Here is a 17,596-nt window from a genome sequence, read left to right as displayed (position 1 = left end):
CTTGTCGAACTCTCAGGAATCCGAATCAATTACAATTATTTTTTAATCATTTCTTCCAGTTAATGTAATGGCGATTACGATCCTAGCACGGGGAAAATGTGGTCTTTCCAGCAGCATCACTCGTTACCTGATTGCCATGGCAACAGCGGACGTTTTGGTGATTGTCACATATGTCATAGTGTGGCGAATCAGCTCTTATTACTCTCCGGGCGTTTTCCTGGTCTTCGACTTTTCCTGTAGTGTCAATCTTGTTCTGAGCCGTGTTGCACTAGAAGTTTCTGTCTGGTTCACCGTCACTTTCACCGTCGATTTGTGCCCATTTGTTGCCAGAACCTGAAAAGAAAATACTGCACTGAGCGTACAGCGACCATTGTGTTATCAACAACGTCCATTCTTGTTTGTTTAAAAAATATTCCCCACTATTTTGCAGTTGAACCTGGAGTTATCATCAACAATGTACCAACATTCTGTGTTGAGAAGCAGAGCTATTATTCAGACATAGGTTGGATCATCTTCGACTGGTTTGTTACAGTCTTAACTCCAATACTTCCATTCGCTTTAATTCTTATTCTCAATGTTCTTACAGTCAGATACATATTTATTGCCAGTCGAGTACGTAAGCAGCTGAAGGGTCAGAACAAGGAAAGCAATTGCACTGACCCAGAGATGGAGAACAGGAGGAAGTCTGCAATTTTACTCTTCACCATATCGGGCAACTTCCTTCTTCTGTGGTTGACGTATCTGATTGAATTTTTTTATTATAACATAACTGGGACAGATCACAGAGATTACAGTGATTCTGACTATATACTTCAACAAACCGGGTACATCCTGATGAACTTAAGTTGCTGCACCAACACATTTATTTACGTTGTTACACAATCAAAGTTCAGAGATCAACTCCAGAGCATGGTGAAATACCCGGTTAACTCAATTATTCAAATAATTAACAAAGAAAACAACAAGACGGTTTGAGTAACAAGAGTAACAGCATCTTGCTAATATTTTGGAGGACAGTAGAGGTAGATTATTTGATTAATTTTTTTGACTTGCCAATCAACAAGGGATATTTTCACTTAACATAATTTCAATAAATTTTGCTAGACTGCTATTGAAGTTATTGAGTCAGTCATAGGAAAAGACATTGTGAAGGCTGGGTCTGGAATTTGCAAACATTCAAAGAATGGCTGTTTATCTGATTGACTTTCAAAATCGCAGAGTACTCCAGCACGGAAAAACGTCCTTTAGTCCAATCTGTTCCAAGCCATCGAAAATGGCCATTCATTTTAACTCCATTTCCCATCACTGGGATGATAACCTTCTTAACGTTTTGTATCCGTGTTTTTGTCCAAATGTGCTTTACGTGCTGCAAATGGACGGGGCTCACCCACTTCCAATGGCAGATCATTCAACATGCATAACACATATTGTGTGAAGATGTGCGTGGTTGGTTCCCTTTTATTCTTTCCCCTCCAGCTTTAAATTGATTAATCCTTTATTTCGCAATATTGGTAGAAAGACTGAGTATATTCGCCCTATGCCTACCTCTCATGAAATTATTATTTCCATAAGATCCTCCTTAGTCTCCTATTCACTGAAGACAATGGTCCTACTTTTTTCCATACCATCGCTGTTACTCAGCCTGTCGAGTGCTGGCAAAATCATTGTAAATTTCCTCTGTACTTTTTCCAGTTTAAGAACATACTTCATATAGTAGATAGATAGATACATGGTTAGATAACTTACAGCGTAGGAACAGGCCCTTTGGCCCAGCATGTGCACAGCGACTTCCAAAGAGCAACCAACCCAGACCTATTCCTCTTCCGTTACCCCTTCACCTAACACTACGGTCAATTTAACGTGGCCAATTCACCTAACCTGCATATTTTTGGACTGTGGGAGGAAACCGGAGCACTCGGAGGAAATGCATGCAGACATAGGGCAAATGTGCGAATTCCACACGCAGTTCTCTGAGGCAGAAATTGAACCCGGGAATCTGACGCTGTGATGCGGCAGTCCTAACCATTCTGCCTCTGTGTCGCCCAAAACACTCTGCCACCGAACAAAACTGAATGTAATTCTACAAATGCAGCCTCACCAAAGTCCGATAGAACGGCACATAACTTATCAAACTCTGTCCACAATGCCCTGATTCTTGAAGGCCAGTGACCCAAAAAAAAATATCCACTGCCTTCATTAGCTGTAACTCCATTTTCAGAGAACCGTGCACCTGAACACTGAGTTTGCTACGTTCCACTACTCTCTTTAATGCCCTCCCAGTCACCATTAACATCATTTCTCATTAGATATGACACATTCTTCCACGTTCATACCTGAATATTCATTTTATATACATTACTCTCTGAGTTATTTTTCGCTTCACTGTTTCTGTACACCAGATTTCTTGGTCCACCTCCTCTGTGTCAGTCTATATTGTGTATTTCAAGACAAACTAACTGTTTATCAGTTGAAAGGTGCACTCGAACAGGAATCACACCGTTTACCCCGTCACTTTGTCACAGACTCTGCCAGAACCATGGAATTTCTCCACCGTTCTATGTTATGATTATTTAATTCCAGGGCTGGACAGGATAGATGGAAATCGGATATTTTTACGTCTGCAGGTCGGGAAAATTGGGCAAGTTTCCTGTTGCTCCTGCTCCCCATTCCCTGGCACAACTGCATTAGAAGATCGAAAGATTTGATCAAACAAAATTTTACTTCTTTGAAAGAGAGTTTTAGTCTCTGTTTCATTCTGTTCGTGACATCGTTTAACAAAGAGTCGCTCCCTGGTATGTCGAAGCAGCTCAATCGTTGGGACCATAGTTCACCATTCATTAACTTAGGTGACACACACTCTGGTGGCAGATTCCTGATCTCACAGAGGAACTGTGCTGCTGTCGCAGATAGCTTCCCAGCAATTTCAAAGCAACAGAGCATTTATACACGTTTCCTATTTTGGATCACGTTTTTGTCCTATCATTAATATCTTGCCTGTTTACAGAGGAGAATCCTTATTCAACTAGGTTGAAGGTTTTTTTTGGTAATTCATGAATAGTTTACTATGTCGTGTTTCCATTTGCAAAAACAGGCAGAAAATTATCTTGAGCTCTGTTCATGCATGTCGTTGAGTCTGACTTGCACTGGTTAATTTGATCACCTTTTCTGATCTGTGCTTCAACTCTTTGTTAGTTTGGTTTGTTATTATATTCACAGATATAGAGTGAATAACAGAATATGACGTGGCCACAGTGACAATTTTTCACATCGAACATAAGCATGCTCATATAATGACAGTTTGCAATCCATGTCCCTGTTTTATCGATAACCAATTTTGAGTGCCTTTATCCTGTCCAAGTGCCATAGCTGAACTTGCAGTCCTGGTAGAAACTGAGCATTCAGTCTTAAGCGTCTGCAATTTGCATAATCATCTCCTCAATGGCACCTTCTAGTGATTTGACGCTGCTGTGGTGGGAGACTCTGGGAATTGCAGATGCTGGACACTCAAAGTCGGGACATTCTGGTGCTTGAGAACGCACAGCAGGTCAGGGAACACTTGAGGAGTGTGAGAGTCGACGTTTCGGGCATAGCCCTTCTTCTGGATGAGGGAGGGGCAAGGGGCTGAGAAACAAATGGGGGTGGGATAGAGCGAAAGGAAATGTAGTAGGGATAGTGCTTGTTGGACAAAGGTCGGAGGTGATTTTACTTGGTTGGTGGGGTGCGTGGAGCGAATACGTGGGAAGGAAGATTGACATGTAGTTTTGTAGATCAGGCCAAGAGTGTGGAGCTGAGTCGGAGAGCTAAATGTTGGACGGAATGGCGGGGGTGGGGGGGGGGGGGGGGAGAGAGTTGAAGACAGAGAATTCAATGATGAGGTCGTGTGATTGGCTCTACAGGAAGATGATGAGCTCTACCTCCTCCAGCGTGTCGGTGCCCTTGTTTAAGCACTGGAGGAGGTATAAAATGGAGTTGTCATCGGGGGAGTGGGAGAAGAGTTGAAAAGGATGTCCAAAGGAATATGCCATTGATTGGTCTATGCAGACCACAGATGTTCCCTGTGCCATCCCGCCAGTTTGCACTTGGTCTCTCCATTGTGGAGGAAACGACATTGTGAGCAATGGATGCAACAAATGAGTTTTGAGGACATACAAGTAAATCTTCACCTGAGTTGGAAAGATTCGTTGGGACCTTGGAAAGAGGTGAATGGGGATGTGTGGGCAGCACAAACGTCTGAATACATCAAGTGTGAAACAAAGAGGAAGTTGCCGATTATTGGCTGCTATGGAATGCAAAGAGCGATGGAGCGATATATTTTGATGATGGTGTCTGACTGTGCAAGTTGAAAAGGGCAGAGGATGATACCCTGGATTTGGCGATTGGTGCGTTGGAATGTACGTTTCTTGGATCCTGTAATCGTGTGATGGCGGTCAGAATCGAGGGCAGTGTTGCAGTAAATGGAGGTGATGCGATTGAGGACTTCATCATTGAGGACGTTGTTGATACAGTATAGGGAAAGTTTTTGTTCTTGAAGTCGGACGAATTCTCTGATGTTCCACAGCCGAATCGCTCATCCTGGAAGACGATATGGTGGAGGTGAAGAAACAAGGAGTGCGGAATCGTGCATCTTTTTCTTAAACTGGGGTGGGTGTTGGGGAGGAGGTGAAGTTGATGTAGTTCTCGGAATCAGTGCGTTGGAAGTAGAGGTCATTGTTGAGTCGTTTGATGGAGATGGGGATGAGAGTTTTAAAAATGGCAGGGTGGTTTTGGAGATGGTTCCAGTGATTTTGACTTCACTGTGGAATGTGTTACCAAAGCAAGTGAATTGTCGAAGCTTCTTGTGGGAGCACAAAACAGCGCCGGCGCAGTCATCAGTGCAGGGGAGTGGACGGTAGGGTATTGTGCTGATGTCACTGTGGAAGAATGACTGCTCTACATATCCCTATGGATGGTCTGGGAGATGATGATTTGGTGTTGAGAAGTGCGGTCGCCGTCAAAGAGATCGTAGGATGAAGTGTTTGCGAGTTTACCTCTGTCCCCTTTTGTGTACACGTTGCTTTGGCATGCAACCACTGCGCCTCCCTTGTCAGCTGGTTTGATTGTGAGTTTGGGTCCAAGCAGAGAGATCAGACGGCAGCGCGGTGCAAGAACAGCCGATTGGATTAGCTGCGAGGGATGAAGAGATGGAGGTGATTAATGTTGCGATGGCAGTTGGAGACGCAGAGGTCATGGGAGGGTAACAGGAGAGCAACAGCATGTCCACGAACATGAACGCTGCAGATCATCATGACATCACTTCTGCGGCTGCCCATTGCACACATGCCTCTGAATTCACCCCATTCTGGAACGCCGCTGACAACGTCAATTCCATCCATACAGGTGCCACTGACAAGGTTATTTCCCCCTCTGTGTCCATCACCGTGCATCTTTTCCATACCGTGTACTGCTGCCGACATAACGTCTGCCTGTGCCTTATAATACGCTATGTCCACGCCTGCCAACGCTTATGCAACTGCCCTGACTTCACCACTGATCACAAGACCGCTCCCATGCAAATCCCCATTCCACAGTCACTAACGCCACTGGGAAATCCAGTTCAACACTCAGCCCCAGTTTCAAGCACTCTCGGATATCTCAAATCCCCCAGACCTTACCCTCACAGAGGACGAATTGTTCGTCCTCAGCAAAGTATGCACCTTCATTTTACTACTTACTCATTTCATCAAATGCCATAGCTGCAGTGACATTGAACACTTTTTCTGTCGCCTCCACCTCTGTGTCCATATTTTCTATCATAACTCCCACTTACAATCAACTGAGCCCCACTCCCGACTTTAGCAAGCTGTGTCCTCGTATGCACACTGTCTCAATTCCACCCAAATCTATCTTTCACAAAATCCACAAACCTGACTGGACCAGGTCGATCGAATGTCTCCGCCTGCTCCTGCTTATCTCCACTTATCTCAGCACTCTTCAGTCCCCATTGGCCAAGATATTGACACATAAATTTGCGACATAACCTACTCACCCCGATCTCCTCATGACTTCTGATTCCCAGGATCCCATTACCTCAGAACTCAGTTGTGTGTTGACACGATAATGTGTTTCTTTCCTTTTTTATCGTGTGATTGATTAAAAACATTTCCTGTCTTTCATTTTTCGTTTAGCTAAGTTAATATTGAGTTAAGCTTATGATTAAAAAGGACAGGAGCTCATAAACCCGGTCTTTGCTCCTCTTGCTCAATGTCGGAGCTCAGTGACACAGCTGACATTCCTGAATCCTTCGTGTGCAGGACGTATATCCATTTGTAGCTCTCGTTAGATGATAAGACTAACTACTCTTGAACTGCGGATGGACTCACTTTGTGTATTAGTGATGCTGAGGATGTCGTGTATGGCAAGTCTACCGAATTCATCGCACCACAGATTGCGATTGCTGAAGGAGAGAGGCAAGTGAAGGGGTGAGCAGAAGGCATAGAAAGAGCAGAATGGCAGTGCAGATGTCCCCTTCCATCGTCTCCCGCCAAAAAGGTAAACTATTGCAGATAATTTTGTGGAGATGGCTTACCAGGGAACACAGCAGTGGTCATTTTCATGGCACTGTGGTACGCTTCCCTCTACAGAAGGGCGGAGAAGGAGTGGAAGGACAACAGTCCAAGAGAAATCAATGGTAAGGGGTCTAAATAGGCGTATCCGTGGTCGAAAGCGAGATTCCACAGTGGTATGTTGCCTCCGAGGTGCACTTGCCAGGATTGACTGAGGTCGACTGCAGGATATTCTGAAGGGGGATGGTGAACAGACAGTTGTCGAGGTACATATAGGCACCAAAGATAAAAGGAAAGAAAAAGGATGACGTCGTCCAAGCAGACCTCGAGCGTTTGGAGCCAAGGTTAAAAAGTAGGACTTCAAAGGTAATAAGGCCAGGATTTCCACCAGTTGTCACGGGCTAGCCATTTTCCTGCTCATCACTGCATAAAACAGGAATATTATGGAATTTTTAACAACAACATTCTGATAATTTTGGGAAAGTTCAATCATCGTATATTCTGGGACAATTACACTAGCAATAATGGTATTGGAAGTGGAGTTCAGAGAATTTTTTAACAGTGTTTCTTTGAATAACACAATGTGCAACTGGCTACGAAAGGAACTGTATCAGATCGACTGCTGTGCGATGAACCTGAGTGAATGAGTGATGCCACACTCAGAGATCCATTGAGAAATTGTGATGAAGTGAAAGCTAATTGAATTACAAAACTTTGAAGTGAATCACATAATGAACAGACCCTGACGAGAAATAAAAATAGCCAATTAGAAAAGATTGAGACCAGAACATGGTAAAGAGACTGGAATTTGTGTCTGTAAGTAAACACTGGAAAATACTTATAGAAATAGTGTAAGACATTCAACAAGACATTCGGTTGAACCAGTCAGAACATCAGCAAGAAATTCCCACCTGTCCCTCAATAAGGACGAAATGGCTCATAATAGATTATGCGGCCAAACGTAATAATAATTCTGAAGCGAGAGAATATTTTCAGGATAAGTATGAAGTGGATTGCGAAGGTTGCTCCTGCTGCTCCATTGCAGCGGGAAGAGGAATCATTGTCAGAGTTTAATGACACAATTGGAACGGAAGAGGTGATTGTGCTGGAGATGGTGACAGTGTTACTGAGAGTGACCAGGACCTGACTTTTGTTACAAAGCCAGTACCAACTGCTGCGGCTAGAGATGTTTGCAGTCGTAGGGATGGAAAAATTACCTTTATTTGTTCATTCATGTAATGTGGGTGTTCATGATTGGATCATCATTCTTTGCCCCACTGCTAATCACCCAGAGCACATCTCACAGTCAACCGTATTGCTGTGGATCTGGAGTCAAATATCAGACAGACAAGGTTTGAATGTCAGATGTCCTTCCCTCAACGACATAAATGAACAGATGAGTTCTTCTGACTGACGTCCAATGCTTTTATAGTGTCCTCACCAATGTATTGTCCAACCATAACATGACATCCCAACTCCTATTTTTACTGCTCTGACCAATGAGGGCAAGCATAAAAAACAACCGCTCTACCTGTCTACCTGTGACGACACTTTGAAATACCTGTATACCTGCATTCCCATGGCACTATTTGGCAGCACTACCCAGGGCTTGAACATTAACTGCATAAGTCCCGCCCGGTTAGTCTCACGAAAATGCAATATTTCACATTTATATAATTAGACCCTACCAGCTCTTCCTCAGCCCATTATCCCCGAAAATAATATTAAACCCATTATATCAGAGACAACCCTCAGCACAGCCCACTTTACCACCATTTTGAGTGACCCCTACAAACCCACTTATCATGAAACCAATATTCATATACAACTCACTTATCCAAGCTACAAACAGTGGATACACTATATGGCTAGTCACATGCCTCAGGTTATAAAACTAAAATGTCTCCCACCACATCCTGTCTCCTACCATCATATCAATTTTATAATCAGTTCACTCGCTCCTCCTGGATCTAATATCCTCACACATTGATCTGAAGTTATTAACCAGTCTACCACATAGAAACCTGTCAAAGGTCTTGTTGAAGCCAATATAGATAAAGATGACCGTTATGCCTTCGTCTATCTCTTGGCCACCTCCTCAAAGAGGTAATCGTGTTTGAATGGAGGTGCCGCTGTTGGACTGGGGTGGACAAAGTTAAAAATCACGTAACATCTGTTTATAGTCCAACGGGATTATTTGTCCGTTCAAATAACCCCGCTGCACTATAAACTGTTCTTGTGTAATTATTTTACAATCAGTTTTGTGAGACTCAGTTTTCCACTCACAGAGCCATGATGACTATCTCGAATCATCCCTTGCGTTTCCAAATGCACGTAGCACTTCTTCCAGAATCTCCTCCAACAACATACCCATCACTGGTCTTACTGGGCTATAATTTCCTGGCTTTGCCCTGGACGTCTTAAGCGATAGAACAGTATTAGCCGCCCTCTCGTCTTCTGGCACCTCACTACATCTGCTGATAAAACAAATGTCTGTTCAGGACAATGCCATCTCTTCCAACGATTCTCACATTATCCTGGGATACACCTGATAAGATGCGGAAGATCGATTTATCTTAATGTGTTTTTATATCTTAATGTGTTTTTATATTCCAGCCTCTTCTCTTCTCTGTTGTGGTCTTTAATCTGAAAGCATCACATTTATTTCCTCAAGATGCCGAGCTTCCATGCCTTTCCCCACAGTCAATACAAAAAGGAGATATTTGTTCAACATCTCACTTAGCTCCACTGTTTACATACATAGGTGAACACATTGATCCTTAGTAGAACCTATTCTCTCCCGAGCTACTTCTTAGCTCTTCAGGAAACTTGTCCAAAGTCTTCTGAAACGTCAAAGGAACCATATCCCCTACCACCACCCCCTCGCCTACCCTTATGCATTCTGCCATTCGTATTCACACCAACAAATAAAATATTCCACGGTCAAAAACAAATTCTCTTTTCTCAAATCCATTTGTGAATTGTTAGGCGACAAGCAGTTATCAATTTATTCCCGCTAATTTTCTGTCTGTTAAAAAAAATCAATTCATGCCAGTGCAATCCCTCCAATCTCAAATCAGCCGACCTTGCTAATCAACCTCATCAGTGTGACCTTGTTGATAGGTTTCTGAAAATTTCAAGAAACCTTTCTTCTACTCTGCTGTTTACAGCCAGATAGAGAGAGAAAAAAAACAAATCTCGCATTGCTTCTGAAGTGAAATCTCGCTTTGATAACAACATGCTTAGCATTGTCAAAAGACAGAGAGTGGATATAAATGAGTCAGTGCTGACAAGTGGAGCTCCACGGGAGACATGTTGAGACCACACTGTACACACTACACATTAACAATCTGGAGAAAGGAGATGAGAGGTTACGGGAAACCGGTTTCCAAAAACGTTCCCATTGGTGAAATTTTGGTCACGTGAGGGGCAGTTGAAGACGCTGGGTCTGGACTCGATGAAGTTTCGGAGGAGTTGTCGGAATCTCATTCAAACTTACACCTAGTGGTCTAGGTGGAGTGGATGACGTGGAGATGTTTCATCTCGGAGGATAGACTAGGGTCCAAAGGCAACAGTGAGTGGTTGATTTGTCCAGATGGTGATGAACCTGCGGAACATACTGATCCAGGGGCTGTGGTGGCTAATTAAATAGCGCATTTGACTCAGAAATAAATATGATTTGGAGACACTGTTGTTTGTCTGTGATGGACAAAGTTCCAAATCACAGAACAGCATGTTATTTTCCAACAGGTTTATTTGGATGCACTAGTTTTCGGAGTGCTGCTCCTTCGTCAGGTGCTTGTGGAGAATAAGATTGTAAAACACAGAATGCGTCTTACAATCTTAATCTCCACCATCTCCTGATGAAGGAGCAGCACTCCGAAAACTAGTGCATCCAAATAAACCTGTTAGCTGGTATTGTGTGATTTTTTTAACAGGTATTGATAGGATTTTAGGGAGAAGGTGAGGGAATGGGTTGAGAAACAATTCAGCAATAAACGAATGATGCACTCAACCCGATTGTATGAATGGTTTACATTATACCTGATCATCGATTTACAGAATTCCTGTCATGCAGAAACAGGCCATTTGGCCCACACCGGAACGCTCTGAACCTCCAAAGAGTTATCAACCCAGAACCATTCCCCTATCACATTATTCTGCATTTATCCCTGGCTAATGCATTTGTTGCCACATCCCTGACAAGTATGGACGAATTAGTTTGGCGAAATCATCTACACCTGCACATCTTTGGACCGTGGGAGGAAACTGGAGCTCCCGAAAAAGCATGTAAATGTGTGGACAAGATGACGGCATGGTGGCTCAGTGGTTAGCACTGCTGTCTCACAGCACCTGTGTCCCTGGTTGTATGACAACCTCGGGCGACTGTCTATGTGGAGTTTGCAATTTCTCCCCATGTCTGCGTGGGTTTCCGCCGGGTGCTCCGGTTTCCTCACACAGTCACAAAGATGTGGAGGTCAGGTGAATAGGCCATGCTAAATTGCCCATAGTGAGAGGTGCATTTATCAGAGGAAATTAGTCTGCGTGGGCTACTCTTCAGAGGGTTGGTGTCGACGTTTTGGACTGAAGGGCCTGTTTCCACACTATAAGGTATCAAATCTAACCTACAAACTCCTTATAGACAGTTGCCCTCGGCTCGAATCGAACGAGGGTTCTTGGCACTGTAAAGCAGCAGTGCTAACCATGGGAAAAACCTTACTGCCTTCGTGCCACCGTGATGGACTTGTAGGATGTGCTTATTCTGTTGTTTTTTCAGCGTGCAGTTATCACTTCCGGCATATAGTTTAAATTCCAGCACTTTACATATTATTACTGACATCTCTATTTTTCAGATCAACCGCAGTGTGCTTCACCAGAGACTAACTTGGGAATCCTTGCATAACTCGCATTAAGATGAGATAAATGGTCAGCAGGCCTTCAGGGAAGTCAAACCGAATGCTGGCATTGATTTCAAAGGGAATTGTGAATAAAAATAGGGAACGCTTGTAACTACAATAGAAAGCAGGAATCAGCTCACACCGAGAACACTGTGAACAGTTTTGGTTTTCTATCTCGAGGGAAAATGTTCTTGCATTGGAGGCAGTTCAAACAAGAGGTCACTGGACTGGTCCTCCAAATGTGGGGATACTGATGTGAAGATATGGCGACCATTGAAATTGAACTCATTAGAATTTAGAAGACAAGGCAAACTTAGTGATACAGCAAAGATTGTTACAGGGTCGGTTACTGAGACATTGCTTCCCTAAGCATGGACCTATATCTGGATTTAAAGGGAAATGCAGGCACGAGAGAAGGCTACAGATAAAAGAATGTTTGGAGAGAGTGAAGGATGTTGCAGAATTCGGGTGGTTTGAGATCACTGATGCTGGTTAGTGATCAAATAGGTTATCGGATGACATATGCCACATAGAAGTAAAGGGTTATGAGTCCTAAAGGAAAGAGAAAAAGGGAGGACTTTAGCGACTGGGCATTACATATGTCGATATGTTTATGGACACAGCTTTAAACTGACAGAGAAGATGCAGGGACAGGGTTCAGATGAAAGGAGCTTACCAAATCCAAAGAGAAAAAGTGAAGCATTGGAACATTATGGGAATGTGGTTGAAGTCAAGCAGAAAGGAAAAGGCCAGGGCACTGAAACTGCACGTCAGTGAATTGGCTTTTGACAGGGTATTGTGGGAAAGAACAATTTACGTTTGTTTGTAACAGACAAAGTTTTCACAATAAATGGTAGAAAGACAAAGGGATAAAGGAGATTTAGAGACCAGAAAGGCGGGGTTACATGATGAAGCATAACTATTCCTTGTTGAGACTCAGGTTGAATGGGACAGCAGGATGCGTAATAGTAATTGATACCAAATGCAGTAAGGAGAAAGGATTGGCCTGAGATCATGAAGTAGAGTCAGTATGAATGTAAATTCTGGGTAGCAATTGCAAAGCATACAAGCAACAAACCGCAGAACACCATTGTACCGCTGAGACTGTATAAGGCTCTGGTCATAATATATTTCACAGTTTTGTAAGCAATTTTGAACTCTGCAACTAAGGAAAGATGTGCTGGCCTTAGAGAGTGTTCAAAGTACTTTCGAACAATGAGCCCGGGAATGAAACTGCTTTCATGTAAGGAATTGTAGAGGGCTCTGGGTCTGTACTCAAAATAGCTTGAATTTTGGTTGTGGAATGCTGAGAAGACTGGATGGAGAGAACTAGGCGAGGACAGTTTCACCAGTTGTACAGCCTGGAATGCAAGGGCAAAATGCCACAGCGAATGGACAACTCTTTACATCTGAGACCAAGAGGGCAGTGTATCTGTGGATCACTTCGCCATAAAATCCTGTATATAAGGATACATCATGTGAACTTAAGTGAGGTAGAGTAGGTGATTGACGAGCAAAGCGGTCGGGACTTGTATGGACGAGTCGCCATCTTAAATCCTTGGTTTTGACGACTGGATACTGAAAGAGTTGCCTCTTGGTTTGTCGCAGAATATACTAATCAATCGCACGAGAAATATAGATAATTCCACCATTTCCATGAACGCAGACAGCAGGCAGTCAGTGAGTCCAAGATGCATATTGCCGCTCTGAAGACTATTTCTGTCAACGGAAAACAACTCTCCTACAATCAGAGATGTCTCACTTCGAACTATCCAGTGTTATCTTTCTGTTCCTAATTTTCCTCATTGTTTCAGAGCCAAAATGAAGTTTGAATGTCTGAGGTGCTGGAATTCAAGTAGTTTCAATGCATCATATCAATTCATGATCCACAAACAGTAGATGCTTGGCTCAGGCTGTGAAAGAAGGTCTTTGTATGTGCCTGCCAAGTTGGTCAGTTCACCCCTCTATCTCCTCTGAATCCCCTTCCAAAAGTGTTTGTAAAGAATTTGAACAATGGTGTCTGGATGTTCCTTTTGTTTTTCCTTAACGTATTTCTATGTTTTCGCAATGTTTTCGCAAATTATCATTGGAAATCTCTGCGTTGGACCATGTCCAGATATTAGAAAATGTAGTTTGGTGGAGAGAATCTCCAGGCCAGAATTGTTTTCATTGAAGCAAAGTGTGTTAACTGTAGATCTCATGGGTTATTTATAATGATTGGGCGTGAGAGTTGATAGAACAAGAAGTTATAGAGTTATGCAACGTGGAAACAAGCACTTCAGTACAACCCATTCCGCAGGGCTGCTATCAGAGAGCTGCAATTGGAGGTGTTGAATGAAATAAGCGGTTCAAACAATGAACAGATAGAATGATGGAGAAACTCAGCAAATCTGGCAGCATCTGTGGAGTGACAAACAACAGCAAGGTTTTGAGTCCAATATGCTTCTTCTTCAAAACCTGAGTTTCCTCAACGTGAATAAATGAAATTTAGACAATCTGGGTGGAGTTTGCAGGCATTTCTTGTGATTAAGCTTTGTCTAACTGAACCAGAACTCAGTTAAAAACTGCAAAGTGAATAAATGCAGTCAGGAGAATTGAGTTGTGCTGGTAAACCTCAGTGTTTTGACTTATCCATACACGTAAGTATTTGACCACAACTAGAATACTGAACAGGAGTTTATTAGTTTGAAGAAAAGAAAAACGGAAGAGATGACGAAAGGGAAGAAGACGCAAGAATGGAAAGAATGAAATCAGGAATGGAGGAAGAACGGAAATTCAATTAACCAATACAGACTGCGCAATTTCGATAGGTATTTAAGCATATTGGTGAAGTGAAAAAAACGTGGCAGGATGTTCACAGCAGGACTGTAGAAAAGTATTTAAAACCTATGGTCAGAAAACTGCTCTGAGGGGTATTGAAATCGGGCAGTTTAAAACCCAGAGCGACGGAGCGAACAATTTATTTTCTGATTTGCGTCAGTGACAGTAGGATATTTACATACTATCCCAGAAATTAGAATTATACTATGATCTCATATCTGAACAAATCATCAATAATGCATTAACATTGCTTCAGTGCAAATGTGTGGTCATCGAATTTTGTCCCATATAATTCTTCGTTGTTGCAACTACAATCCGCTGCTTACTGAATTCTGATTGAGAGTGGTCCATGATGCACTAAATCAATTGAGGGTGAACACTTTGTAGATGCTACATGGAAAGTTTATTTTTCACAGCTTTCTATGAGCAGAACAAAAGGACCTTCTTGAACTCCTCACTGAACTTGTTCTGGGATACTGCATAGATGAATACATTGTGCAGGAGTTGAGTTTTTGAAACAAGTTCGTTGTCTCTTGCAGGACGTAGGTTAAGTCTTTGAAATTCTCATTGTTGAAGTATGCATCACCCTTAATACGCAAGTACAAGAAATTTCCAACTTCGGTGGCCCACAACAGCAGGAAGCTGATTGAAATGGCAAAGAGCAGGACGATGGATGTTTTACGGTATTCCATCTCTGGATCACTGCCATTTTCAGCCCTGACAAGTTTCGTACGGAGTTTGCTGGCTGTGATGATGTGTTTTACGGTCAGGACATTGAGTATCAGGATGAGGAGAAATGGGAGAAAGGGAGTTAAGACGTGATTCATCCAGTCATAGGCCTGCCAGATTGGTAACGTATAAAATATAGACTTTATACCACAGAACCAGGCGAACCCATCCAGGATGTAGAAGGGTCTGTAGATGATGTACAAAGGGAAATTTTTAACACAACTTAGGATGCAGATCATTCCTATGATGAGCAACGCCATTTTCTCGGTGCAGTATCTGATCTTCAGACTCTGCAAGCAAATGAACACAAAACGGTCGATGGTGAAGGCTGCAGTTAGCCAGACGGAGCCATCCCGGCTGCAGCGGACCAGAATTGTAGTCAGTCTGCATATGGGGGTGGTGGACAGAACACTGTCGCTAAAGTAAATGCGGCTGATTCTGTTGAGTATGCATCCGTTGACAATAACAAGGAAATCTGTCATCGCTATGGCCATCAAATAGTAGTTGATGCACCTGGAGAGTCCGCACCGCCCTCGGAACAGAATTGCAATTGCCACCAAGTTGGCTGTGATGGACAAAAAAGTTAAATAGTTTGTTGAAATACCAAGTATAAAGAATGGCATTACCTAGATGACAACAAGTGGACCGCAAGGAACATATACTGCCTCCACCTATCTGACACTGAAACCATTGTGATCCACGACAGTGGCACGTCCAGACGCGGGCTAACCAACGTTCATAGGTCATTGTGAGTAGAATAATCAGAATTATACACAACTGACATCTTAAACATTGGGTATTAGGCCTCTGCTAACTTACAAATTAACACCACAGTTGGCAATTTATTCTCTTCAGTAAATAATTTCATTGTTCACTTTCGTTTTTCTACTCGTGACCATTCAGTTTCCCATTATTATCTGAGATGTCAATTTTTCTCCAATTATACCCTCTTGTATAATTATGGTATTTAACATTCCAGATGTGACGTTAATGCCTCAATTATCGAAATTGAATTCCCTTCTTCAAAGCGCCCTTTCTCCCTGCTTCTGTATATCACTCCTCATATCCAAACTGAGAGTCATCAAGTCATAGAGATGTACAGCATGGAAACTGACCCTTCGGTCCAACCCGTCCATGCTGACTAGTTATCCACAATCTCGTAAAAACTTCCGGCACCCGGCCCATATCCCTCCAAACCATTCCTATTCATATGCTCATCCAAATGCCTTTTAAGTGTTGCTATTGTACCAGCCTCCGCCACTTCCTCTGACAGCTCATTCCATACATATACCGTCGTCTGTGTGAAAAAGCTGCCCCTTAGGTGTCGGTTATAACTTTCCCCTCTTACCCTAAACCTATGCTATCGACTTCAGGACTCCCCGAACACAGAGAAATTATTTTGTCCATTTATCCGATCCATGTCTCTCATAATTTTGCAACCTTGTATAAGGTCACCCCATCAGACTCTGACGTCCTGGCGAAAACAGTCCCAAACTCTTCCGTCTCTCCCTATAGCTCAGATCCTCGAACCCTGACAACATCCTTGTAAATATTTTCTGAACCCTTTCAAGTTAACCAACTTCTTAATCTTCTCCAGTTTCTCTTTGTGTAAAACCTGTTTACGAAACATCCTGTTCAATTCCACAACATTCATATTGTAGTATCTGCAAACTAAAGCAACTCCATGTGCAGATGTATGAGCAGGAGCTGAATGAAATCCGTCAACTCGACAGGAAATAGATAGCTTACCGATGAATAACTATCACAACTTTGCAAGATGAATGCCAAATGCAAACAAAAAGCCAAAATCCTTAATGAAACAAAATAAATTTTATTTTTATTCACCTCTGCAAAAAGGATCAAATATTAATTAGTTACACTATTCAAGGAAGTTGATCCTTTGCAGCTTACGTAATTAACTGCTCAATGAGATAGGATTGCAGATTTGTATTTAAATCCCTACACACAATTGTTGATTTCATTACATCCAACACAATGTGTAACCTGCAGAAATTTTTCGGCAAGAGATTCAGCCATTCCACCGCACCTTTCAACAACTTTATGGCTGATCTTCATAACCAGCATGAATGTATTAAGATCAGTGCAGGAAAATGCACATTTCCCACCTGGCTAAACTGCCAGCACATATGTCATTAAATTTCTAGAATCTATTTTAGATTAAAGTTAAATTTAATTATGAATAATACAACATATTACTGTTCAGGAAATGCTATTCATGAATTCATATTTGCACAATCTATTAACAACAATGTGTTATATAAATCATTGAATATAATCATGCGTTGTTCAATGATATAAGTTCAAATAATGCACTAAAACTCTCCTTAATGCCGCAAAACATGCACTAAGCTGCAATAACCAAAATGGCAATATATGTATCTGGTTTATATCCCTTATATTTCCAGAGGGATGAACCTTAGAAAAATGGGCAAAGGAAAAAATAGAACTTTAGTGAAGATTTCCAAATACCTAAGTAGTTTCTTTGCAATTCATTTCTTACCTGGGATTCCAACAACGGCAACAATGGGATAGGTAATGGCATAGAAGAGCCCTTTCACTGGTCCATGCATGACCGTTCGGAAGTAT

This window comes from Chiloscyllium punctatum, chromosome 35 (genome assembly GCF_047496795.1).
Source record: "Chiloscyllium punctatum isolate Juve2018m chromosome 35, sChiPun1.3, whole genome shotgun sequence".
NCBI classification, from domain to species: domain Eukaryota; kingdom Metazoa; phylum Chordata; class Chondrichthyes; order Orectolobiformes; family Hemiscylliidae; genus Chiloscyllium; species Chiloscyllium punctatum.
Note: the sequence above shows the minus strand (reverse complement) of the source record.